The sequence below is a fragment of the Callospermophilus lateralis genome, chromosome 13, assembly GCF_048772815.1.
Source record: "Callospermophilus lateralis isolate mCalLat2 chromosome 13, mCalLat2.hap1, whole genome shotgun sequence".
Lineage (NCBI taxonomy): Eukaryota > Metazoa > Chordata > Mammalia > Rodentia > Sciuridae > Callospermophilus > Callospermophilus lateralis.
In genome coordinates this window covers 96,073,547-96,099,756 of record NC_135317.1, presented here as the reverse complement: position 1 = coordinate 96,099,756, position 26,210 = coordinate 96,073,547, and the positions used below count along the sequence as shown (strand labels likewise).

The following is a 26,210-nucleotide window of genomic DNA, read 5'->3' as shown; positions in this document are numbered from 1 at the left end:
GATTTGGTGCTCCAGTGTTGGTGCACATATATTTGTAATTATTCTTTCCTTTTGTTGAATTGATCCCCTTATTGCTATATAGTGACCTCTTTTGTCTCATTTTACAGATTTTGACTTAATGCCTATTTTAGTTTCCATTTTCATGGTTTATTTTTTCTCATTCTGTTTCTTGTTCTTTCAATCAATGTGTGCCTTTACTAGTGAAGTAAGTTTCTTATAGGCAGCATATTATTGGGTCTAGTTGTGTGTGTGTGTGTGTGTGTGTGTGTGTGTGTGTGTGTTTGTGTGTGTACCAGGGATTGAATCCAGAGTGCTTAACCACTGAGCCTTGTCCCCAGCCTTTTTAGCTTTTTTATTTTGGTTGCTTGGGGCCTTGCTAAGTTGTTGAGGCTGGCTGTGAACTTGTGATCCTCCTGCCTTAGCCTCCCAAGCCACTAATCATTCTCTAACTTTTAATTGATAAACAATCCATTTACATTCAAGAATATTATTCACAAAATAAAAAGAAATTGACAAAGTGAAAAGGCAACCTACAAAATGGGCAAGAATATTTGCAAATCATATATCCGACAAAAGGTTAAAAGCCAAAGGTACACAGTCTTTATTTAGAGGGTATGATAGAGAATGAGGTGAGGCATCCACGGGTAAACAACTGATTATGAGATTGTTGCAGAGGGTACTTAGGAGTTTTTCTGAGTGCAGCAGTTGTACTGAGGGAAGAGGAAGTTTTTCATAGAACAGGAACCATCTGACTTTATGCCTCTGCATAATCATGTGCCTGCCTCATATATGCAAAGCTGTGGAGCGAAGAGGCAGAATCGATATGCTGATAGTGCTCCTGGAGTGTAGGAGAGTCTTCACTGCCTGTGAATCTTAACTCTCATGCAAGAATCTCCCACTTAATCCCATCTCATCTGAGTATTTTCTACGCCGACTTAATACAGTAATCCCTTTTTATGCTTAATTTTGTTTTCTGCAGTTTTCATTACCTTATTAAATCACGGTCCAAAAATATTGAATGGAAAATTCTAAAAGCAAACAATTTATTAGTTTTAAGACATATACAATTTGAGTAGCATGATGAAATCTTGGGCATCAGGTCTGTCCTGCCCAGGATATAAATCATTATTTTGTCCAGTGTATTTACACTATATGTAGCTGACTATTAGTCTCTTGGTGGCCATCTCAGTTATTAGAGTGACTGTCATGGTATCACAGTGTTTGTTCAAGTAACCCTTACACTGTGTCACAATGCCTATGTCATTAATCTCATTTCATTTCTTTATGCTAATGCAAAAATAATACATAGCCTCTACAGAAAAAAATTAGACAAATACACAAGCAAAAAATGAGAAAAAAAGTTAAGTACTTGAAATACCATAATCTGATGATAACCACTGTTAGCATTTGTTGTAGAATTCCAGCTTTAGGAAGGCAAGGCTGTAAAAAAAAAAAAAAAAAAGAAAAGAAAAATAGAAAAAAGTGACTAAAAAATAGAAAGAAAGGGAAAAAAAAAGACTGGAAATTGAGAGAGCAGGATCCAGTCCCAATTTTTTTTTCCCTAACTAGCAGTCTCTCTGTTTCTTTATTAGAGAAAGGAAGGCATTTTGACATCCGTGTTCTCAGAGAGAGAGAGAGAGGAGTTAAGCAAGGGATGAGATGGAAGGGAGTGTATTATTACACATTCTCCTCTTTAGTTAGTGGTCAAAACACTGAGAAGACTCTGAAGGGCTGACTGTCCAGAGAGAAGAGGTACAAAGGGAGGCTGTGAGTTGGGACAGCAATGGAGTAGACCAAGGAAGAGAAATCCCTGGTATTCTCTTGGGTTCTTGCCTTTGCTCTGGGAAATGGCTGAGCTGCTTTTAGTAAGAGTGGTGCTGTGGTCTATGGCTCCACTGAGTATTTCCCATGATCAGCAGCTGGGGCATGTTTCTGAGTAGCTCAGGTCCACCTCGAATAGACTGGGGGAAAAGGAAGAACTGCATTTATTCACTTCCTAATGGCACTTCTAGTGCCTTGGGGTTCTGATCTAGGGACACAGTGTATGTGGGGGACAAGCTAATACCACTCATCCCCTGACCACCACATTTACCTCCGCTCATGACCATTCCTGGCGGCGGGGACAGGGGTGTCGTGTCAACAGTTAGAGGAAGAGGGCAGAGCAAGCAAAGGAACACCTGAAGTTCAAGGTTGAAAGTGGCACATACGCCGAACAAGTAGTCCCACAAAACATCCCATCTGTGATGTTCAGTGCTGCATTTGGCCAGGCCTCAAGGCTACGTGTTCTTCATTAAACTCTGAGCATCCTGATCTCAGGACTTTAAAGATAGGAATCACACGTCCCAAACCAGACACAGCCCACGGTAGTCGAGAGGGAAGCCAAGTGTGGTGAATGATTAGCAGAACTGCCAGACTGCCCCAGAGTCCGTGGGTGGGGAGGCCCGGGACAGCTATTTCATGGGGAACTCAGCTTGACCACAAGAGCCTGTGGAGGTTCTTCACCCACTTCAGACCTGCCTCCCCCACATTACTGAGGGTCCCTGGGAATAGCCAGTGCCATTTGTTCATCATGAGTTGCTGGAGTGAGTGAGAAAGTCCTCTGGAATTCAGTAAACATGAATTTTAACTGCAATGCCAGACGCCTGTCCTCACAGAGACCACAAAATAGCTAAAAGCATAGTGTACATATACACACATACCCATGCATGAAAAATACAAATAGACATCACTAGTTAAAGAGTTATTTAGAATTAGAGCATGTCATGAGTGTTGTGCAGAATGCAATCTAGAGGATCCAGGAGCCAGAGTTGTCATGGGAGAGGCTGTGGTTGGTTGGTTAAGCTGCAGGTCACTGTGGGTGGGTGCGGGGAGTGTAAGGTTCTTTCAGAAGCTCTTTTAAATCTGTCTCTTTTTGATTGTCTATGTCCTTGTCATCTTCATCTTTGTCAATGTTTGTAACTTATCTTGTTTCATTGGGAAATGGCTCCAGGAGAGGGGAGAGCAGCTGTGTGGCCAGGGTCTAAGTCAGGGATTCAAAGGTGGCCTATCTATGGGGAATCAGCACCAGGCCATAGTCTAAGCCTCATCTGGCCAGACTTTTCCTAGTAGTACAAACCGGAATATGAAAGATAGTCCGTTTGCTACTCTAGAACCCTCTCCGCTCTAGGTGTCCTCCTCTATGCCTCAGGAGGCTGTGCTTTATGGACAGCAATAATGATCTTCTTCCCTTGTGGCTTCTGGTTAGGTTTGCTAATGAACGGCATCATGGGAAGGAGGTGGTGAAAAAGGAAGAGGTGGGTCCAACGTGTTTATTTCTGACTTCCCTCTCTTAATGGGTTGTGGTAGGTTGGTTGCGTCATCTAGGGAAGGCCCGCAAAAGACCGCTCCTATAGATAAAGCCACTCTCCGGGTCTGGTGACCACACTTCCTTGGGCCTTCAGGGCTAGATGTGGTTAGCAGGTCTTCACTGATGTTAACCTGTTATGGTTTGGATCTGGAATATCTCTCAAAAGCTTATGTGTTGAAAAGTTGGCCCCCAGTGAAGCAATGCCCAGAGGTGGGATATTCAGGAAGTGATTGGATCATGGGGGCTCTGACCTCATCAGTGGATTCATACATTTGATAGATTAATCATTTGAATGGACTACTGGGAGGAGGTGGGGACTGTCTGCAGGTGGGGCATGGTTGGAGGAAGTAGGTCACTGGGGACGTGCCCTTGGAGACTATTCACTTGTCCCTGTTCCCCCTTTCACCCTGCTCTGTTTTCCTGGCTGCCATGAGTTGAGCAGTTTTCCTCCACCACATCCTTCCACCTCGATGTTCTGCCTCACCTCAGGCCCAAGGCAATGGAGTCATTGTCCATGGACTGAAACCTCTGAAACCATGAACCAAAACAAATCTTTCCTCATTTAAGTTGTTATTGTCAGGTATTTTAGTCATAGTGATGAAAGTTTGACTGACACATACCCTTGAGTGTTTTTAGCGTTCCTGTAAGCATTGCTTTAAGTGGTTCCTTTAATCAACAGACTTAATAATTTTACCCCATTCAAGTATGCAGTTCTGGGTCAGTAAAAGATACAGTAACTTATATCAAAAGTGGCAGGAAAGACCTTCAAGATGGGAATTTGGGATGAGTTTGCTCATATATATGAGAAATGCATGAGTGACCTCCTTGCTAGGGAAAAGGGGTCATTTAACTTTCAGCCAAGAGTAGCATCCCAGTTACCTAATCCAATGCATGGATTGAAGTACAGATGAAAGGCAAAAGTTGGCAGACAAAATGACTTTGGGAAGTTGATCACATGATAACAATAGTGATTCTAAAAATATGGGGGTCAGCTCACTCTTTGGGAGGCCCTAGAGCTATACTATCCAGTTTGGTAACCATTAACCACATGTGGCTATTTACATTAAAATAAAAATTAAAGTGAAATAGAATTTGGAATATGGTTCTCTAATCATATTCACATGCTCAGTAGTCACAGGTGACTAGTGATTGCCATATTGTAGGACAGCATAGACAGAAACTCCATCATCATGGAGTTGTGTTGACGAATGCCACTCAAGAGGTTTTATAGGGTGAAGAGAGAAAAATACTGAAGTCTTCAAATGCTCAATTCAGAAGATGGGAGGGTGAAAAAAAAGCATTTCTACCAATCTTAATTTCTTAGAGCTGCAAGGACGATAACCCTACCCTTCCATCTTCTGGGAGTACCAGAGCCAATTAAGTGCCTTCCTATGCCAGTCTCTAGTGCTAAGTCAAAGGTGCAGGTGGGGGAAGGAATAGGCCCCTGAATATATGTGTTTGAGAGAGAGAGAGAGAGAGAGCAGATGAGGTTGAGAACTTTGAACTTCCCAGTTCCCTAGGCTGTTAACTGACTGAAGAACCTCTTTCTCCCACTAGAGAGAGAAAGCCTTCCTCTGCATGTGCCCCTTTCAGTAGCTTCACCTGGAAGGATGCCATTACCAGAGAACACCAATCTTTGTAGGACCCACTCCCAGCACTCTGATAACCTCCAGGTCCATAACAAGAGGAGGTCCCAGTGAAGCCCAGGCAAGGATACACAGACCTGGTCTAAGGTGGGAGAGGAAATCAGTACTCCAAACTATTATAAGTCCTCGCCAACAAGGTTTGGCCAGAACATGGTGAGCATCGATGGGAACTAATGCTCCAGGTGTAAAGTGGAGTTGAAGAGTTGATTGGATCACAGTATGCGGCTACTTTCCTGAGATTCTGGATTTAACATGTGGACTTGAACATTTAGGAGTGGTATAAATCATGTGCTGGGGCAGCCAGTTGGAAAACTGACTCAACCATGATCCATGTTCAATGAGATTGACGTACTGGAATTTCCCTGGCAAACTAGAGAAGCACTTGCACATAGAATTTTCTGCAGCAGTGGGGATTTTCTAGAATTCATGCTGTCCAATATGAAGACTTCTAGCCATCGGTGGCTCTTGGGCACTTAAAAAAGGTTGGTCAGTGCAACTAAGAAACTGGATTTTAAAGTTAATATCATTTTAATGAATTTAAATTTTACACATTTCTGGTAGCTACTAGATTAGGTGGTGCTACTCTAGTTAAAGGAGTTGGCAAGCTCAGGAGAATAGGAACATGAGGGCCACCTGCTCCAACACCCCTTCATTGTAACCCCTGTGGAACTTGGAGGAGACTTGCTTTGTCTTCGGAGCCCACCCTGGCTGAGTCCTCCAGGCTTGATATGAGGTTATTATCTTTCACTTTTGAATAGCTTTTCTATTCCTATTTTTTTTCCCTCCTTAACCCAAATGTTATCTGGAAAAGCTTCTTTTAACCTGCAAATAAATTGGTTTTTTTCTTTTACTATTTTTTATGTTGATATTATTTCTGCTCTCTATATTATTTTTCCTTCATAAACATTCTTTGAAGTGGTATTCAAACTTCTCTCTTCCTTTTAATCTTTTACATGATGTGATTATATCTGAGATGAGTGTTATTTGGTTCAGAGTGTTTATTTTTCTCTTTATTCCTATCAAGTTTTGTTTAATGATATATGCATAAATTTAATGCTACCTTATCAATACTTCATGATTATTACATCTTCTTGGTGAGTTGAATATAATAGAAAGAAGAAAACATCTTTGTTCCTCGTCATTGTTAATGAGTCTCACCTTTAGTTTTCTTTTGTCTGATACTAGCATAGCAGCATCTGCTTTTTAAAAATTAATTTTCTAGTGGAGATGCCTGTGTTTTAACCTTTTTGTGTCCCATCATTTTAAGCATATGTCTTGTGGATACTATGTAGTTTGACTTAGAATTTTAACCTGTTCTGAAAATCTGTGTTACCTTGAATAGGGGGATTTAAGATATTTAAGCTTATTGTGACTCTTGATATATTTGGACTTACTATTGTATTTTGGACCCTAGTTTTTTCTTCTAAAAAAGTTCCATAAAAGTAACTTAAGCATTTACTAGAACAAAAATTTCCCCTAAAACAAAGCTAGGTCTGTTTGAATAGAAGGCTGGAGGAACTGGAGGTTAGTAGCACATCACTGCATTTTTATGTTCTCCAACTGTCCTTAGCATTGCAGCTCCAACTGTATCAAACCTTACGAACAATCCCCCTGAATCTTAAGATCATGACATGTCCAATAGGCAAATTTGTTCTTGGCTTCTCAGGACACCAGTAATTAGTTCTTAATTTTTTGTTCCTCAAGTAAATGAACTTTATATCTGAGATTTAATGAAAGTCAAGACTGCCTGGCTGGAACCTCCCAGGAGCAGCACCGTCTAACAAAGCAGTCGGTTGGTCTTCTCTGCCACCAAGAAAGAACAGAAGATTCTGCAGCATCCTAAGAAGCAACAGGGTGAGGTGGTTAGGAGTACAGAGTTTGGGAATACCCTGAAGCTACTGGAATTTCAATTTTGTCACATTTCCTGCCATTTGGTAGTTATGAGACCTCAGCTCAATAACCTCTCCAAGTCCCGTTTTCCTCAATGTTAAGTGAGGTTGACAATAGAATCACCTCCAAGGATTAGAGGAGGTGATCAATCTATGTAAAATCATACAGCAGATCCTGGGCACAGAGTAAGGACTCTGGAAAGGATAGCTGATATTATTAGTAATTAATAGTAAGTAACTTAGTCCACACACAGGACTGTAGACAAGACTGTTTTCACATAAATTATTGTTTCCTTAGTCCCTACGGAAGGACAGCCTTGTTTCTGGAAGGCACATAACTCTCTACAGAGAGGCATCACTTGTCTTGATAACCCAGAGCTGATTGAAGATGGCAGCCCATGAACAGGGGCCTGAGGCTTAAGCAGGTACTACATTCACTGGTCTCATCCTTGCAACCTTTGCCCTATTTTTTACCTATTCTCAGTTGTTGCATTAGGAAGAACTGGCCTTAATGAAATATTCAGTCCCGGACCTTTTCATGTCCCAAATTAACTTTAATGAGCAAACAAGGAAAGATCAAGAGGCCCGCCACTGGAACTTCGGGGAACTTTGAAGCAGAAGCCAGGATGGGGTAGATGCCCTCTGGCGATCAGCCAGCGTTTGCTTTTTGATGACAGCAAACCCTCAGATCTTGTTCATCTGGGATGCAAACAAGGGGCTGTGGTACCAGAATATCTGAGATTCCATCTTTTGCAATGCACACACTGTGTGCCTCATTCAATAAACGTGTTGAACATCTGCTGTAAGCAAGATGCTTGCCCTAATGCTGAGATTTAAATGCTTTGGGTTAATGTCTGGTGAACAAGACACTGTCTCTGCCCTTAAGAATTTCATATTGGGGCTGGGGATGTGGCTCAAGCGGTAGCGCGCCCGTCTGGCATGCGTGCGGCCCGGGTTCGATCCTCAGCACCACATACAAACAAAGATGTTGTGTCTGCCGATAAATAAAAAAAAATAAATATTAAAAAATTCTCTCTCTCCCTCCCTCTCTCACTCTCTCTTTAAAAAAAAAAAAGAATTTCATATTCTAGGACAGGAAATTGTATGTGCACAATTAGCCATAGTAGGAGGGAGGACTGATATCACATGAAAGAGATATAAAGTTTATTGAATAAAGCTGTGAGCCTCTCACCTTAGAGAGAACTGAGATGGCTGTATATAGAAAGTTAGATGAGAATTTCCCTTTTAAGAGTGGTGGGATCTGAACAGGAGTGTAGTATTTTTTAGGTGGAGCACAGAGAGTAAGTACTGGCAGAGAAGTTCTGAGAATGTTCTGGAAACAATGAATTGTACCTACCCAGTATTCTCTGTGTTTTGATGAGAGAAATCTCTCAATCAGCTTGGGCCTCAGTTTTCCCATAAGCAAATTGAGGCCAGGTCTATCTTTATTCATTGTGGAGATCAGATGATTCATATTGTAATAATTAAGGTGTCTAGTTCATTATATGCTCTCAAATAATGGTGGTTAGCTTCTCCCAGATCCGTTTCTGGTTTTCCCCTTTCTCTAGTCCCTGAGCTGGTAAAAAACAGATTCCCACAAATTTTGGAGTTTGGGTGCAAAAAAGGAGCTGAAGATCAACGCTGACATTTCAAGAAGGACGTTTAGGATTGCCACAGGTAGTGCCCTCCTGTCATAAAAGGACCCCAATGCCCTGGGTAGAATGAGTTCTGGACTAAACCTTCTGACTGCCCCCACTGTTGTCTTCCTTGTTACAAACTCCAGAGTGACATGGTCATCTTTTCCACATGTCCTGTCTCTGAACAGTTCCTTCCCTACTGCCCCAATCTTCTGGTTGAAGACTTTCACAGCAAGGAGCTTAAGAATTCATCCGGTGCTCTGCTTGTAGCCACATTGACCTTGTGGACATTCTCAGGAGTGGTGGACCTCCTCTGGGGCCATACATTGCGTTTTCATTTGTGTTATTCAGTTCAACAGGATCTAACTGCAACTCCTCCTCTTGTCTGAGTTTCAGCAGAGGCTTCAAAGACTAGCAATAAACTGTCCCCGGGACAGTCAGATTGTCACTCCTAGGGGATGTGCTAGTGTCTAGACTGCAGGACTTTTAAAAGGGAGGCCTAGAGTCAGTGTTGTGGCCTTTATTTGTTACCCAGCTCCAGGCCGCGAAGTTGAAGCTGCTCAGAGCTCAGAGATGGGAAGTGGGCATTTCCTGCAGAGAGAGATGCACCGGTGTCCCATGCATTTCCTGTACCCTGCTTCCCATTGGACAGTGAAGGGTGCCTTTCCCTTCTCCTTCAGCTGAGTGCAATGGGCTGGCCTCAAGGGTGTTGTGTGGAGAGCAGGATATGTGTGCTACAGAATTGGTGTTCCGAGGGACCCTGTCTGACTCTCACTTGGGAAGTCCAGTTGCAAGAGGCTGTCCTGGAGCTGCCCTTGCCTCAAGCAAAAGAGAAAAGTCTTATGCCCACTGTCAGAAGAAGCACAGAGGCTTTTGTGTGTAGGGTCCACACATGAACCCCATGGAAGTCAGAAGAACTGGGGTCTCTTTCAAGGGATCTCCTCTAAGAGAAGCCCAAGAAGAGTGAAAGGTGCCCTAGAGATTGAGAGGAGGAGTAGGAGGTGCCATCTGAACAAGGGGTGATGTGGACATGGAGCTGCCTTCATGCATGAGGAAGCCACAGAGAGAGATCACCCAGGGGACATGGGCAAACGTGCCAGCGTTAGAAGATATTAATTAACCCTTTCCTCCAGTCTTCTCTTCCCTGGGCCCAGCATAGTTTGATGACTGTACTGACTGGGCCTTTATTATATTAGTGGCTGAGATTTTGGTATAAGAGCAAAGAAAACAGTGTTCACTGTTTGCAAAGCTCTTTTGGATATTTCTATTTCACTGAAAATGGAAACAACCCATGGGATGGGCAGGGGATTTCCTCTTGATACTTGTTTAACAAATTGAATAAGTGGTTATTATGTGACCCAGAAATATAGAACCAGAAAGTGACATAACCAAGATCTGAACCCAGACTTCCTGGCTTCAGGTTTTACCTGTTAGTCATTTAATGGCATCTATCAGGATCCCCCAAACATATTATGAGCAGTTTAGTGGTAGGGACCTTTCAAAATTTTTACTTTGGGAGTTATAAGGACATGTCATGAAGTTTATATTGTTTGATCCATTCACTCAACAAATGTTTATTATTTCAGTGGGAGAAGGTAACTATAAAGAATAAGCAACATGCAAATACATAATATTAGATGCCAGGGAAGGAGGGAGAGAAAGGTGAAGTAGAGAAAGGGAACAGCATGTGCCAGGAAGAGGGGGTGGGAGCTCTAATTTGAAGTAGGGTCATCAGTGAAGGTCTATGTGATAATGATGGCATTTGAGCAGAAATGCATCATTATCACATAGACCTTCAAAAAGGGGAGCTAATGAGTTGTACAGATAAATGTGAAGAGTTGTCAAGGAAGAGGGAATAGTAGGTATGAGGGCCCTAAGGCAGGAGCATGCTTACTGTGTTTAGGGAGATGATCAGGAGTCTAATTCTAGATATGTTGAGTTCAAGGTGCCTATTAGACATCTAAATGGGAGTTTTGTTGGCAGTTGTGTGTGCATGTCTAGAGTTCAGAAAGAAGCTGTGTTCCTAAGCAGAGTGAGCCAGGGAGATTCTGGTGGGAGACCAGGACAGTGATCATCAGAGGGGCCTGGATTGCAAAGGACTTTAAAGAATATCATGGGCCTTTGCCTTTTTGCTCTGAGATGGGAAGTCACTAAAGAATTTTGAGCCAAGAAGTAAATTAATTAAAACTAAGATTAAATAAGATTATTGTGGGTACCAGTACCATGTTGAAAATGAAGTTTGGAAGTTCAGAAGGAAGCAAGAGACCAATTGAGGGGTCCTGGCAATTATCCAGATGGAAGGTAATGGAAGCATGGACCAGGATGTGAGAGATGAAGATGGAGAGAAGGGGTCACATTTCATATGTTTTTTGAAGTTAGTATCAAGAGGACTTAGACATCAGTTAGATGTACAGTACAGAAGAAAGAGCAACATCAAGGTTGACACTTAAGATTTTTAGCATAAGGGATTAGAAAGATGAATTTGCATTTTATTAATATGGTGAGAGTTTCGGGATTAATAGGATTTTAGGAAAAGACCATGAGTTCATTTGGGACATTTTAAGTTTGAGATACCTGTCTTATTTCAATTGTTGATGATGATGGGTTATAAATGGAGTTTGGGGTGAAGTCAAGACAAAAAAGATAAATTTGGTGATTAGCATACAGTTGGGGATTTTCAGTGGAGTAGTTGTTAAGACTGTGAAGGAATTGAGATTTTACCCTATTCACAACCTAACAAGTTGACCTGCTGTAGGCTCCTGGGTCACAGATAAAGGATTTTACTGCATCAATAGCACTATCCAGAGCATCTGCATTTTCCTGCCCCAGTTCCTGAGTCTCAGTTCCCCCCAGGCAGCAAGAAGAATGCTGGAAGATGCAACACAGTGGTTGAAATACAGGAAAGGAACTCTGGGCTGAGGAAGCCTGAATCCTTTGTAATGGACAAGAAGCATGCTGATCCTTTTTAGGGGATGCTGTCCCTGTGTCCAAAGTTGTTTGTGATGCAAATGTTCTTAAGAAGATAGTCCAGAAGAAAGCCAGTCAGTGTCTCTGTTCACAAGCCATGTAGAAATGAGAGGAATCCATGGAGAATTATTTACAAACACAGTGTCACCCTGATAAAGAGCATTGTGAAAATTTTTGTTTTTCACAGTGATTGGGGATGTTACTGTCATTTCATGGGCCAGAGTCAAGAATCTGATATATTCTACAATGTATAAGACAATATCAAGTAAAAAGAATTATCTTATATCTCACGCAAGTTTTAAATGTCCTGTGAAAACTTCACTTAAATAAAAACAACAAAACAACCTATATTTATTGGAGTCTAGACCCTGTCTTTACATTGCAAAGTATTCTTAGTACAGCTTAACATACACTTAATATTAAATCATTTAAATCAAAGAAACCTTCCACTTTGTTTCATTTAGAATCTGCTCGAAATTTGTTCACCATTGGAGGTAGGGAAACAAATTGCTAGCAGCATTACCAGTTGTTTAAATCACCATATTCATATGGTACGACATTTGTGTATAATTACATACACTCCTATGCATATATTTATGGATGTGTATATATATTCAGCGCTTATTTCATAAGGTGAAATAGAAGAAAAAATATTTTCTTGACTAATACCTTACCTCTCTTAAATAAACTTTCTTTGTTAAAACAGTTACAATATAGTCAGATGTTTGTATCAAATACTGTTGAGAGGTTAGTGAAGAGGACTGACAATTGACCACTGGATTAACAGCATAGAAATCATTACTGACCTTGAAAAGAACAATTTCAGTGGAAAGGTGGGGTAAGAGTCTCTTTGAAGTTGGTTCAAAAGAGCATGAGAGGACAGGAATTGAGACAGAAGTATAAACAACTTCTTTGCAGAGATATTCTGCACAGGGAGCAGAGAAATAGGGTGGTATGTGAATCACTAGTGCTTAGCATGTTGGAAGGGCTCAAAAAGTTCAGGAAAAGGGGCGTGATGAGCTATGGGAGGCTCAGTAAATGTTGGCCTCCTGAAAAGGTGCTAATAAATTGATAAGGATGGGGCTACTCAGGAAAGTCTTCTAGGGGTTTTTTTCTTTTAGTTTTAGAAGAAATGATGGTGTTAGAGGATTAACACAGAGGTTATAGGTAAACTTAACCCTTGACTCTACCATTTGTTAGCTGCATGAACTTGGGCTAATTACTTAACCTTTTTAAGTTTCTATTTTGTCATTTTAAAAATGAGGACAATCATTAGCATTATCGTTATTATTAAATAAGAAAAAACATAAAGCCTCACTGATACAGAGTAACTCTCAATAAGTTTTAGCAATGCAGTGCAAAAATTTTCTTCATGAGTTAACTTTGGACTAAGCAGAGGGGAATGAAGGGAGAGGAGGGAGTATAGGGATAGGAAGGATAGTAGAATAAATTGGACCTTATTTACCCTATGTGCATATATGACTACCGTTCTGTGTAACTCTACATCATGTATAACCAGAAGAATGAGAAATTATACTCCATTTATGTATGATGTGTCAAATTGCATTCTATAATCATGTATAACTAATCAGGACAAATTTTTAAAAAAGTAATTATTACCTCTATTTATTATATAATGCTGTTCTTATATGACAACTGGGATTAGAACCAGAATGTTCATAATAAACACTATTGAACTAAAAAAAAAAAGTTTCTTCCATAAGGACAGGTGAAAATGTTACATTGGATAATGATAATATATATTTTTTAACTCCATGCTCTCTCCATTCTCAGTGCAGACCAGGAACAGGGACTGGGCTGAGGTGTATATAGGGTAGGGTCTCTCCACTTCCTCTTTCTGTGCAGTCAGTCTGAAAACACAGCCTGCAGTCTGAACAAGGAGGCAATGACAATATTTCTAGAAAATGTTTCTATAAGCGTTATCATTTTCAATTTTAACAATGCCCTAGTAACTAAGAAGAATCACCACTCTTTTAAAATAGATAATGAGGGCGGGAGTATGGCTCACCTACCATGCACAAGGCCCCAGGTTCAATTCCAAATTCCAAAAATAAATAAATTAATAATAATGATACTATCTGATTAAAATAGACAATGATTTTGAGGTTCAGATCAGCCATGTCACTTTGCAAGTTTATGTAGTAATAAAAATTAGGAATTCGACTTTGGAAATTGATATTCATCCATTACAAAACACTGCCAAGCACACATGCTTAGAGAGAAAGGGGCAGGCAATGTTTGCTGGAAGGTGGTGTGCACCCAGGAAAAATGAAAGGGTGCCCCAATCCACACTGTCATGCATGGAACTAGGTATGAAATAGCAGAATCTCTGAGAATACATGGTTAATGCTCCACTATCCTTTGATCTTTCAAAGATCATACATAGGAAACTTACAGAATATTGAGATGTTCAAAAAAGACAAAAGGTCACTCTTAAAAACTTCAATGGTCAAATGTTTTAAGAAGTGAAAGTGGTGCAGAGAGCCACCTCTCTCACAGCCAACTTGCTCCTTCTTAAGGCGCAGTGTTAACCAGTTTGCCCCACTAATTCTTTCCCTAGGTAATGGGAGATTATAAGATCTTAAATGAAGAAGAAAATTGACACTGACGGCAGGAGAAGCTGGATGGCAGCCTGACAAGAGAATTAACTCTGACAAGCAGAACAAAAACGGAAAGTTCTTAGTAATTTGGGGTTTCGTAAGATAATCACCCTCCACCCTACTCCTGTCACTCACGGTGTTCCTGTACAACAGAACAGGACAAGTAAGAGAGCCACAAAAATAAAAGTTAAACTAAATTCAGAATACTTTATTAAAGATGGCAGAGATGGGGCTGGGGCTGGGGCTGTAGCTCAGTGGCAGAGCACTTGCCTAGCATGTGTGAGGCACTGGGTTCGATCCTCAGCACCACATAAAAAAATAAATAAAATAAAGGCATGCTGTCCATCTACAACTATAAAAAAAATTTTTTTAAAAAGATGGCAGAGATGTTCCAATACATTTTAGCAATATTTGTGAATAAAACAGTTTAAAACCTGAAAAGAAAAACCACCCTACTCCCAGTTTCCTGAACAATTTGATGGCAGATAAACTGAAGTTTCTTGCCACTAAGAAACAACTTTGTGCCTGGCCATTGTCAAGCTTAGAAAACTAGCAGAAAGGTCAGATCTCAAACTCATGGTTCCTCATTTCCTGGTGTAATAGAGTGAATCAACAAAAACAGCTTGAATTTCATGTTTCAGTGTATCAAGAGAACTCTACATAACTTTGAACGTGTGTATGTGCGCGCGTGTGTGTGCGCGCGCGTCTGTGTGCGCGCGTGTGCGCGCACGTGTCCCTGCTGTAACAAAAGTTCTCCTTTCTCTACTTAGGAGATGGAGACTCATCAAGAAAGAATGAAAGAATTGTCCTGGCTACACTCTTTATTCTTTATGTTCATAAAGTCTGGTTCTGTCTAATCTCCTGGGAGTGTGCGCAGCTTTTTTTATTCCTAAAGTGAAGGCCCTTCCTATGGTACTCGGGAAGAAGATGAGACAAAACTGAACTTTTAGACTTTAGGGCTTAAAAAGTAAATGGCAGTCCAGCCCTAGAAGAAATTCCAGGGGTTGGAAAGAACATGAGACTGTGGGTTTGATTAGGAATAGAATCTCACAGGGTACAGCAGGAGGCAGATAGGATTGAATGGGAGAAACAGGCCTGGGTAATGTCTGAGGTTGCATGGAATGAATTGGCTTCCCAGAGACCTCTCCTCCTTCAAAAGCCCCTGCTGGCTGGAACTGGGACTAGGGTTGTGGTAGCCTCTTCATTTTACTGGGCTGCAGCAGGAGAGAGACATGGAGTTAGTTCATTGTGGAAGATGGGGGACACGGAGCAGAGGTGAGTGGGGTTGGGGGAGCTCGTTGATACAACAACAGTAAATGCACTATTCATGCTTCTTCTTTTCTGAGAATGGCTATTCAACAAATTTTATGGGACTGCAGTAACTATTAGCTCTGGGTTCTTGGAGGAAGGGGTTGGGGAATGGGTTGCAGTGGAGGACAAAGGGTTCATTTGCTGACAATCTGGTGAACGAAGCCAGTTCTGTTTTCATTTCAGAAGTCAGTGACACTATTTTTGTCCAGAGAGTATGAAACTATTTATCTTCATAGGTAGGAAACCAGGAAAAAGGGAAATGTCCTTTCTTGCCTGATGTTCAGATAGCCCACACTATTGATTCTGATGGCTGTTCAAGTGATAGGAGCTATTATGATGCCCCTGAGTGGTCTTTTATTTTTTATTTTTTGGTACTGGGGATTGAACCCAGGGTGCTTAACCACTGAGCCACACCCCCCCCAGTCCTTATTTTTTTTATTTTGAAACAAAGTTTTGCTAAGTTGCTTAGAGTCTTGCTAAGTTGCCAAGGCTGGCCTTGAACTTGCAACTTTCCTGTCTCAGACTCCTAAGTCACTGGAATTCTGAGAGCGTGTCACTGTGCCTGGCTCCTGGGTCAACTTTTAGAATGACCTAAATAACTAGGAATTTTTGCTCCAAGTAAAATGGGAATTCTCACATGATTCAAGCTTCCTCTTTGAGAGGCACATGGGGGCCCAGACCTGATTTTCAGTATGGTGTGACACGAGGCCATTCTGGTACATCTTTGGTGACTAGTTGGCTGAAGCATTACATACCAAATCTTGTTGATGTGCTCAGGAAACTTCAGGTTACCTAAAAGTAACAGACCCCTCCACCACTGTTTACCCAACCTGAGAAATTTATATTTGTGTTTAGCCAAGATCTAAGGAGAGAACCCAAACCTCCAGATGATAAACTACAATATTCAATAAGCTCATAGGTTGACCCCGAAGCAAATGATGGTTTTGATGACTTTATCTCGTGAGGGAAATGATGCTAACGAGAGCAGACAGGTCTTACTAATCATGACCTTTAACAAGGATCATGGGTTTTTGGGGGGGATCTTTCTGATGGCTCCAATCCTGATCTTCTGTATTTGGCTTCCTTATGTCTCTCCTCCCAAGGAAAGGAGATTTAGAGATTCTTTTCAGGTGGCCTGGGACTCAATTTCAGTCCAGCAATGTTTTTTTCTCTTTCCTGAGTAATGAAGTTTCCGGATTGGAATGGATCAGGGAAGGAAGAAGGTTCCCACTGAGGACCACCTATGGGAGGAGACTGTGGGACACCCATATGCACACAGTGGCTTGGCTGAACACTGTTCTGAGAAAAAAAGCCCAGTGCCCATCTAGATGTGAGAACTGCCCCAACACAGACACCCTCGCTCTGTCTTGAAGATGAACTTCTTACTCCAAGAATTTCCATTTGTAGCAACACGGCAGACTGATGTATCTAATCTCTGACCTCCCACCCCTGCAGGAAAAGGCATGCTGGATAAAATAAGAGGAATCAGGAAAATTTATATTTGTGTTTAGCCAAGATCTAAGGAGAGAACCCAAACCTCCAGGTGTCAACAAGCTCATGGGTTGACCCCGAAGCAAACTGAATGGGACAGGACCCAGATACAGGTTCTAACAGTTGGGAATTTATGCTGCTGAGGACAGGAGATAGTTTTAGGGAACTAAATCAAGATTCCTGCATAGAGACTGGATTTGTAAGTGTGGCCCCTTAAATGTGAAGAAGGCTGAAACTTCTACCAGCAAAGACAAGAGTAAGGAAGCTGCTCTCTGCTGAGAGTTGAGGGTCGAGAATGAAATGAAGCTCCGGTGACAACCAGACCTCTCCCAGCCCACACTGCTCAGGTTCAGGGGATGCAGGAATCCCAACCAAGCTATTAATGTGAAACCTATCACAGGACTAGTGAAACTCTTGGGGTGCCCAGAAGAAGCAAAGGAATCTCCCAAAGGAAAAAGCAAGCCCAACCGAAGTGGGTTCATGGTCAAATTCATAGCCTTTGCCTACGGAGACTGTTATTAGTTTTCTAGGGCTGCTGTAACAAAGTACCACAAACTGAGTGGCTTAAACAGCAGAAAGGTATTGTTCATGGTTCTCGAGGCAGATTCTGAGATCAAGGTGCCAGCAGGGTTGACTCCCTCTGGGGACTGTGAGGGGTCGGGGGATGTGGTCCATGCCTCTGTCCTAGCTTCTGTCCTAGATTGGTTTGCTGCCGACCTTTGACATATTTTGACTTACAGAGGCATCACCCAGATCTTTGCCTTCATTTTATATCATGATTTTCTTGTGTCTGCAACCAAATTTTCTCTTTTTATAAGGATATCAGATACTTGAGATGGGGGCCCAGCCTGCTCTAGTATGACCCATCCTAACTTAGAAATTATATCTGCAGTGATCCTTTTCCCAAATGGGATTTTATTCTGAGGTCCTGGAGGCTTTAGCATGAATTTTCGGGTGTAAATTCAACCCATAATAGAGACAATGCCCCAGGAGGGTCCGCTGGCAGCATATATATGGGAGGAAACTAGCTCTCCGAGAATGTAAGAGAACAATATGAAAATATGAGCTCACTCTGCTCAGCTTCCTCAGCTGTCACAGGGAAGGTACATCCTTCACCTAATGTTGTGAGGATCAGACTAGAAAATGTTCAAACAAGCTCTTAGCATTAAACTGATGCACTGCACTGACATTACTTTTCATTTTATTTTAATCAAAAATAATAATTCCCATTTATACTAAAACCACATTATTTTATTCAATTCTTGTGTGTTAATATCCTTGTTTTGAATATAAGGAGATTATGGCTTAGGTAAGCCATTTGCTTAGTCACATGGCTAATACGTGGCAAAGGCAGAACTGAAACCTTGGCCTGTCAGAGCCTAAAGTTTGAGCCCTTATTTATTCTGAATATTTCCTGGGTGTTAGGGCTGTGTTCTAGTAAGGCTGAGGAAGAAGCAAAGGAAAGGAGACACACTTTGACCTGAGGAGGAAAATCCAGCCCAGTGAGAATGGTAAATAGAGATTGATTTTAAAAAGTAAATAAGCACAGTGTAGGGTGTAGGGAGGGAAACAGAACAATGAATGACACCTGGTCTCCTCCCTAGAGGAGACTGTGGGGGCAAATAGAAGATGTGCACTATAGAATCGAGGTGCAGGGGAGGCTGAGACCCCAGAGTGGGGAACAGTGGGGAGACAGGGACCAGGAAGGCAGGGAAGCCTGCCAGGAACACAACATTGGTCCTGATTTGGGGTGTGCCAGGGAATATGACATACTTTAAATTCCAACTCTACTGATAGTAAATAAAATTTGTAGGAGGCCATCAGTGTGGACTAGGCTCCTCCACTGGGCCCAGCTGACCAAACCAAAATAGAGCTTAATCACAGTCACTGAGCTTTCGCTCCCTACAGGAGGCTCTGACCAGTTAACCAAGTAAGCTGTCATGAATTGTCTCTGCGTGTCCCTCCCACAGTCTATAAATGCTGCTGTCACATTGTTAGTCAGAGTTGTCAGTTTTGATTCCGGGGGCTGCAGAATTCATGACTTGTTTATATTGTTTTGTCTTTGTTTTTCTCTGCTCAAATAAACTACTAAATTTTGTTGGTTGAAAGAATTTTTCTTTTAATGTTGTTTATGTGTTGTGTAACCTTGAACTACTTCACTCTCCGAATCTGTTCCTTAAACTCTAAAATGGAATATTTGGCCTTAATAGCCATCTGCCTTTTATTCTTATAGAACCCCATTTTTAATTAGCTATTTTGTTATTATTTCGGTATCTACCCTCCGTCCTCTCAGGTGCATCAGAGAGCAGGGGCATGAGCACCAGCTGTGGCTGCAAGGACTGAAGCAGCTTGGGCTCAGCCAGCCTTGTGGCTCCCTTGCTGGTGATGGGTTGAGGTGCAGGATGAAATCCAGGCTCAGTCAGGGAGACTCAAGGGTAGTTTCCAGGAGAATCTCTGGGTGAGTCCCTCCTGTCATAAATATGATCAATAGAAAAAAATGTACTATGGGTCCCTATAGATATGTTATAAACATATAAAATAAAGCTCCTTTCTGTGTCTGCACATGTGAGGATATGGTGTCCTGAAGCATGGCCGCCATCTTGAAACCATGGTGGTTGCTAACATGAGGATGAGATCAATGAGGATGGCAGAGAGAAAAACTAGAAATTACTGGATCTTGATGACTTCATTTAGCCACCAAGTTAACCAGCTCAGGCACTGCACTTCCTCTAACATTGTCATTAAATGAAAGAATTTTTTGTTGTTGTTGTTGGTTAAGCCAATGACATCAGTGTTTTCTATTATTTATTGCCAAAATTTCCTAAATGACTGCTTCATAGATTTGTGTGGAATAAATGAAATAATTCCTATAAAGTGTTTAGCACTGTCAGCTGTTAACAATTATCATTAATAGATCACTTTATTATGGAATTATATACTGCTTTCTTCTGTACAAATATGTCATGTTTCTCTAAATATATGTCCGAGAACCTTTTTGACCAGAACTCAAGATTCTGCTTCTTTAGTGCCCTACTCAGCTGCCCCCTCCCTCCAAAGCACAGTAGATGTTTAATAACTATTTCATTATTATTTGTATGTTTTTTCCCTAAATGTCACCCAACAGACACCGCTCTTGAGATTTGGGTAAAGATCATGTCCCGGTTAAGAGTGCTTTATTTTGACACTGGGAAGTGAATTCCAAGAGAACCTGATTATTTTTGAAAAGGTGGGGAGTGTCGGACTTTTCTAAAACTATCTAAAAGGTGCCAGAATCACAGGCTCTATCAGGGCTAGAGATGAGACACAGCAAGGGGCCAGGACAGGACTCCTGCCCCAATCCCTTTCCATTACTTTTCACTATTTTTCTACTTTCTCCAGAAACAACTTCCCTTATAGTCCAAAACGGGGGAAACGCTCTCCTCAGAGGCCGTTTGGGCTGCCAGGAATCTGTGTGAATTCGTGCATCCACTTCTTACCAAGGTCGCTCTGCAGAGTTGCTGCCAGGGGCCAGATGGCCTGGCATGAGATCTGAGATTCGGCATCCTTTGCTGACTGCAAACATCAGCCCCTCATCCCTGAGGGGTCACTGAGGGCAAGGAGCTGGGAAGAGGCCTCTCCCTGTTCACACACACATCAGCTCCCAGGGTGGAGGTCAGGTGGTGAAGGACTTGTCATCTGGGTCAGTGCCACGGAGAACATGGCACCTACTGCCTGGGTGGCACCAGCCATCCCAGGGTGAGAGTTGGGAGCTCTTAAAAGACCTTTGTTCTAGTCTGTCCTAGTCTAGTTTCCAAGGTGGCCTCCTTCCCACCCCAACAGAGTGTTCCCACCCTCGTCTTCTCCCTACCCTCCATGTTGTCCGGACCTTTCAACTGAAATTTCAGTGTAAATGTCCACTGCTTCGTAAGGGTTACCTTGACCCCTCCCCTATCAGAAGTAACCACACTCTTCTCCACAATCCCATCAACTTCCTTTATACTGCTAGCATAAAATTCAACTCAAGATGGCTTAGTTGAATATTTCCTACTAGGCCAGTGCTTTTCAAACTTATTATGTACACAAATCAACTGGTGATCTTGGTAAAATATAGATTCCCATTCATGAGGTCTGAAATGCCACAGTTTCTCTCAAGCTCCCAAATGATGCCAACACTGGTGGCCTGTAGACCACTTTGAGTGATAAAGTACTGCTTTTGTGTTCCTTAAGGACAGGCAACATGTCCTATTTATCTTTGTAATACCAGATTTTAGCACAGTATTTGGCTGATTGTACATGGTTGATATATATATTTGCTAAATCAAAATGGAGTGGGTTAAGATTAAATGCAAATATATGATTTGGTCAATGTTAGAATATTCTCGTAGATGAAATGGCAGAAAGTGGGGTGAGGGAGTGTGGGGGACTCACAGGGGCAAGGATGAATCCTGAGAAGAACCAAGGCAGCAGCTTACTGATCCAGAAACTCAATTGTACCTTCCTATTTAGATTCCAAAGGACTGAGAGACGCTGAAATAATTGTTAACAGAAGCCCAGTTTCTTCATTAGCATTAAAGGATATGGTGGTGGCTGAAATACTCATGCCTGCTTAGAAGACACCCCCACCCCATGCACTTACCCACCCACCCATGCCTAACCACATTTTCTCTCCTTTGCAGGGCTGCTACTGTTAAATTTATAGGAGGCCATTGGTTTGATCTGAGCTACTACACTAGACCCAACAGATCAAACAGAAACATTGACTCACACCAAAGTTCCACGCCACTAAGTTGAAACAAGATTGTTATCTGACCTTCCAAGAAATCAGAACTGCCACATCCCTCTGTAGGCCAGTTTTTATCACATGATAGGGTGGCCCCTGCTGCTCTTTACCAGGGAAGTAACTTTGACAGGAGATCCACTTTTTGATTTCTGCTTCTGCTGCCTTTAGCCCTCTTCTTTCTGTAAAGCCAGTGTCCTCGGCTCAGCTCATCAGAGCAGTTTTGTAGAGTGAGATGCTACCTGATTCTAAAACCACAAATAAAAGTCCGTTCACATCTTTGATTTTGTTGTAATTTTCTCTGCTGTCTCTAGGAATGACTTAATTGGTACTCCCACTGAACACTGACAGAGAACTCAGATTAACTGGATGAACTTGTGGAGAAAATACAGCAGGTAGGGAAAAGCTCAAATATATTTTAAGAACATTAAATAAATCAATATTTTAAGTTATCAATCCTTATGCTGTGTAAGACTATGATGCTCATTTCTTTCAAATCCTTCATTTTTACGGATGAAAAAATTGAAATAAAAACAAGGATATCACATGGTTATTGGGCTGGCAGGTAACAAAGGACATGCTGAGATATTTCCATGTATATTCTTAAAAACATTCTTAAATATATTCTTCTTCTAGATGATTTCACTTCTGGAATAGAGTACTTACTGCCTCCTAAATGAAGTCTTTCTCCTTGGGTAGCACTGGGTGAAGTCAGTTCTTGGCTTTCAAGTGTCTGTGTTTCTGGACTCTGAACTGACCAGCTCCTCCCTTTCTGCCTTCAAAACAACTGAGCTGCCTGTAGCTTTTTCCAGTTATGTTCTAGGCTGGAGGGTACACTGAAGGGGGCTTCTTAATGGCAGGCGTGTAGCATTGGTGTCTCAGTGTGGGGCACTTTTGCAGAGATGGTTGCTCTCCTCTAAAGCTGACTCTCCTGTCCTCTAGGATCAGAGGAGGCCAGGATTGGCCTCTCTTCCTGCCAGTGCCACTGAGTGGGTGGATAGTGTAGGACTGAAGATACAGACATCCAGATCCAGCCCATGGACCAGCCTGAGTGCTGGGCTGTCCTGTGAATTTGGGGCACCAGAGCCCACGGCACTCACTGGGGAGGACAGCTCTTGTGCACTACAAGGACGATTGTGGCCCACTTTCATTCTTGCCTGGTGCTGAGCTGGGATGTCCCTGCACTTCCTGTTCACCATTGGCTTGTGAGACTCGCAGAGTGTACTTTGTCACTAGCCCAATAATCCTGTGGTATCCCGTGAGCCACTTTTTCTGGGCTTCAGTTTCTTCATCTGTATAAAGAGAAGGAGATTTGAAAGAAATGAGCCTCAGAGTATCATGTAATGTTTGTTTAATATATTTAATATAATATACAATTTGATATAACAGTATTTGTATTTATAACCCGCTTTAAAATACAATGCTCCATGAAATCCTTATAATTCTACATTTACGTATAAGGAGATTGAGTTTTTTTTTTTTTTAGGAGATTTCATCTTAAAGAAGATAAAGATTGTCTTAAAACATCCACGCAGCAAATGATTGAATGAGGCCTCAGACACAGATCAAACTTTTCTTTAATTGCTAAGCGGTAATGTCTCCCAGGTCTGAGTCCGAGGACTTTGACCTCCATCTTTGCAAGGGAGAGCACAGCCCCTGGCTTCCCCCCTTCCTTGCCTCTCCTCTCAGAGCTGTTTCACCCTCTTTTGTTCTTTCTGAGTTCTCCATGTTTTCTTGCCTTCTCCCTCTCTCCTTCTCTCCATCCCCTATTCATCCCCCTCTGAGCCTCCTGCCTCCTCAGTTCCCCTTACCCAAGGGCCAGCCTCTCTCAGCCTCTCTCGTGGCTGGGATCTGCTTTTATGAAGATGTGGTCTAGATCTTAGATGGGCCCCCAAAGCTCATGTGTTGAGTGCCTGGTCCCCAGAGGATAGTGCTGTTGGGAGAGTGTGGCCAGTTGGGGGAAGTAGGTCATTGTGGACATGCCCTTGAAGTGTACCCCTGGGGACCCTGGCCCTTTCCTCTTTCTCCCTTTGCCTCCTGGCAACCATGAGGTGAGCAGCCTCCTCCGCTGCATGCTTCCACGGCCATGATATATTGCCTCACCACAGACCCAGGAGTGACTGGGCCAACCGTGGACTGAAACCTCTGAACCCGTGAGCCAAAGTCAATCTCCCCTCCTTTTGATTGTCTCAAGTATTTTATTTCAGCAATGAAAAGCTGACTAACACATTGCCCCACTCTGTTGGATTGGTGATGGCAGAAAGAAGGTGTCCAGGGGTACACTGATAACTGGGTGGTAGTTTTTAGTCCAGTGCTTCTTTCCCAAGCATAGGGTGAGGAATGACCTGTTTTGGATTAAGGCACCGCTGCAGAAGAAAGGTTTGATTCCAGTGCAGATGCATGGGCCCCAACCCAGAGACTATTTTCACTAGGATTGGGTGAGACTTGTAACCTATTTTCAAAAAATCTTCAACAAGATAATACTGTGCCCACCAGGGCCTGTCCCTGTGGTGATCCAGAAGAGTGGTAAGTGTCCACGAGGGTACCTGCAAGGTTGTCTCAGGTGGCAGCATACATGGAGGTCACCGAACATCACTTAGTCAGTTTGGCACTTGCTCATCTTACGTGTCAGTGATACATCTGGCTCCATCAGTAGAACTCCTTGCTTCTAATAAGCAGAGTGATATTACCTTTTCATAGGGAGAAGTTAATAAGGAAAAACATGGTGAAGCGCTCCTTAGGGTAGACAAAAGTAAAAAGTGTTGACTTTCTGAATAGGACTTCCATAGTTCAGAATCAACAAATAGGATGGCATCAAATTAAAATGCTTCTGCACAGCAAAGGAAATCTTTAACATAGTGAAGAAACAGCCCTCAGAATGAGAGAAAATCTTTGCCAGCTACTCTTCCAACAGAGGATTAATATTTGAATGTAAAAAGAACTCAGATTCAACATCAGAAAAACAAATAACCTATTTAATAAATAGGCAAATGAACTAAGCAGACACTTCTTTTTAAAAAAGTACAAATGGAATACAGTTTTTGGAAAAGTGCTCATCTTTTGGCATCAGGGAAATGCAAATCACAACTACAATGAGATTCCATCTAACTCCAGTCAGGACAGCAATCATTGAGACCACAAATAACAAATGCTAGCAAGGATATGGGGGGGACGACTCATGCACTGTTGATGTGAATGCAAATTAGTACAGCCACTACAGAAATCAATATGGAATTTCTTCAAAAAACCAAAAATCAAACTATCACATGACCCAGTTCCACCACTCCTCAGTATTTATCCATAAGAATTAAAGTCAGCATAGTCATAAACACAAATGTCTATGTTTATTATGGCAAAATTCACCATTTCCAAGTTATAGAATTATCCCATGTGTCCATCTACAGATGACTGGATAAAGAAAATGTGGCACAAATATGCAATGGAGTTGAATTCCTTCATAAAGAAGAACAAAATTGTACCATTTGCAGAAAAATGGATGGATCTGGAGATTATCATGTTATGCAAAATAAGTGACACTTGGATAAGTAACAGAAGGACATCAAAAGCAAAAGGGTGACTATTAGGGTAGAGGAAAGGGTCTAGGAAAAGGAGGAGGGGAAGGCAAGGGGAGGTATTGAGGAGTCCAATTAGGAGTGCAATTATGTTATGTAAGTGTATGAATAAGCCTCAGTGGAATCCACTATTCTGTACAATTATTATGCAACAATTAAAAAAAAAACGAAAAAAGTGTTGAGAAACATTGGTTTATGCAAGAATGTCTGTATTTCTGCTGAGAAGTTAAAATTATGCCAGGTCAACCACACCCTTTCATTCTGCCTCTCTGTGCCCATGGACAATGGGACCAAAGATAAGATCTGAATTTACATGTTAGAGTTTCTCCAGCCATTAACTGTGAATGGTCATATTTGCCCTGACTTGTACGGTTAGGATGAGATCTCTCTTTTAATCCCATGGCTCTAGTCATTTGTTCCACTCGTTTGTCACTTAGCACTTAGCATTAGTGACCTGACATCTTTTGTATGTGTCTGTTTTGTCTTCATAACTAGATTAGAAGGTCTTTTATGGTAGAGACCTTGTGTTCACCTGATAGTGCACTGATTTACTCACGCATCTATCAGACAGGCATTGAGCACTGCCAGGCCCAGGGATAGATTAAATTAAAAAAAAAAAAAATAGTAAGATATAGTCTCTGACTTTAAACATTTCTAGCAAACAAACCATGGCTTGGAAAATACAATGATTGAGATGTGTTTATTTTGTACAGAAAAGTACCCTGCCCAGCGGAGAGGAGGGCCATCTTTAACCGAGGCTCAAAGGAAAAATGAGGAAGAGTAAGTTTTCTAGGTAGAGAATGGATGGGGAACAGGAAGACCATTCCAGGCCGAACTAGAGCTTCTGGTACCTGTAGAGAGGGGCTGGAATGAGACCAGGCCAAAGCACAAAACTAAGGGCACCAATCTTGCCTCTGAGGCAGTGGGATTCCACTGGAGAATTGAAATTAGCCAATGGAATGATTAGTTCCCTT

The 26,210-nt window shown here is 41.9% G+C and overlaps 1 long non-coding RNA gene and 1 other non-coding gene across 2 annotated transcripts in view; one reads left to right on the top strand and one right to left on the bottom strand.

Annotated features, from left to right (window-relative positions):
* Positions 1-25,235, top strand: part of LOC143379429 (uncharacterized) — a 29,705-nt gene extending 4,470 nt beyond the window's left edge. The window contains exons 2-4 of the long non-coding RNA XR_013088480.1: positions 21,979-22,059; positions 23,151-23,255; positions 25,069-25,235. This is a non-coding gene — a long non-coding RNA (uncharacterized LOC143379429). The remainder of the gene's footprint in view (positions 1-21,978; positions 22,060-23,150; positions 23,256-25,068) is intronic.
* On the bottom strand, positions 13,259-13,391 carry LOC143379733 (small nucleolar RNA SNORA51). The gene has a single exon (XR_013088518.1). It is a non-coding gene; the product is annotated as a small nucleolar RNA SNORA51 (small nucleolar RNA).
* Positions 25,236-26,210: the final 975 nt, after the last annotated feature.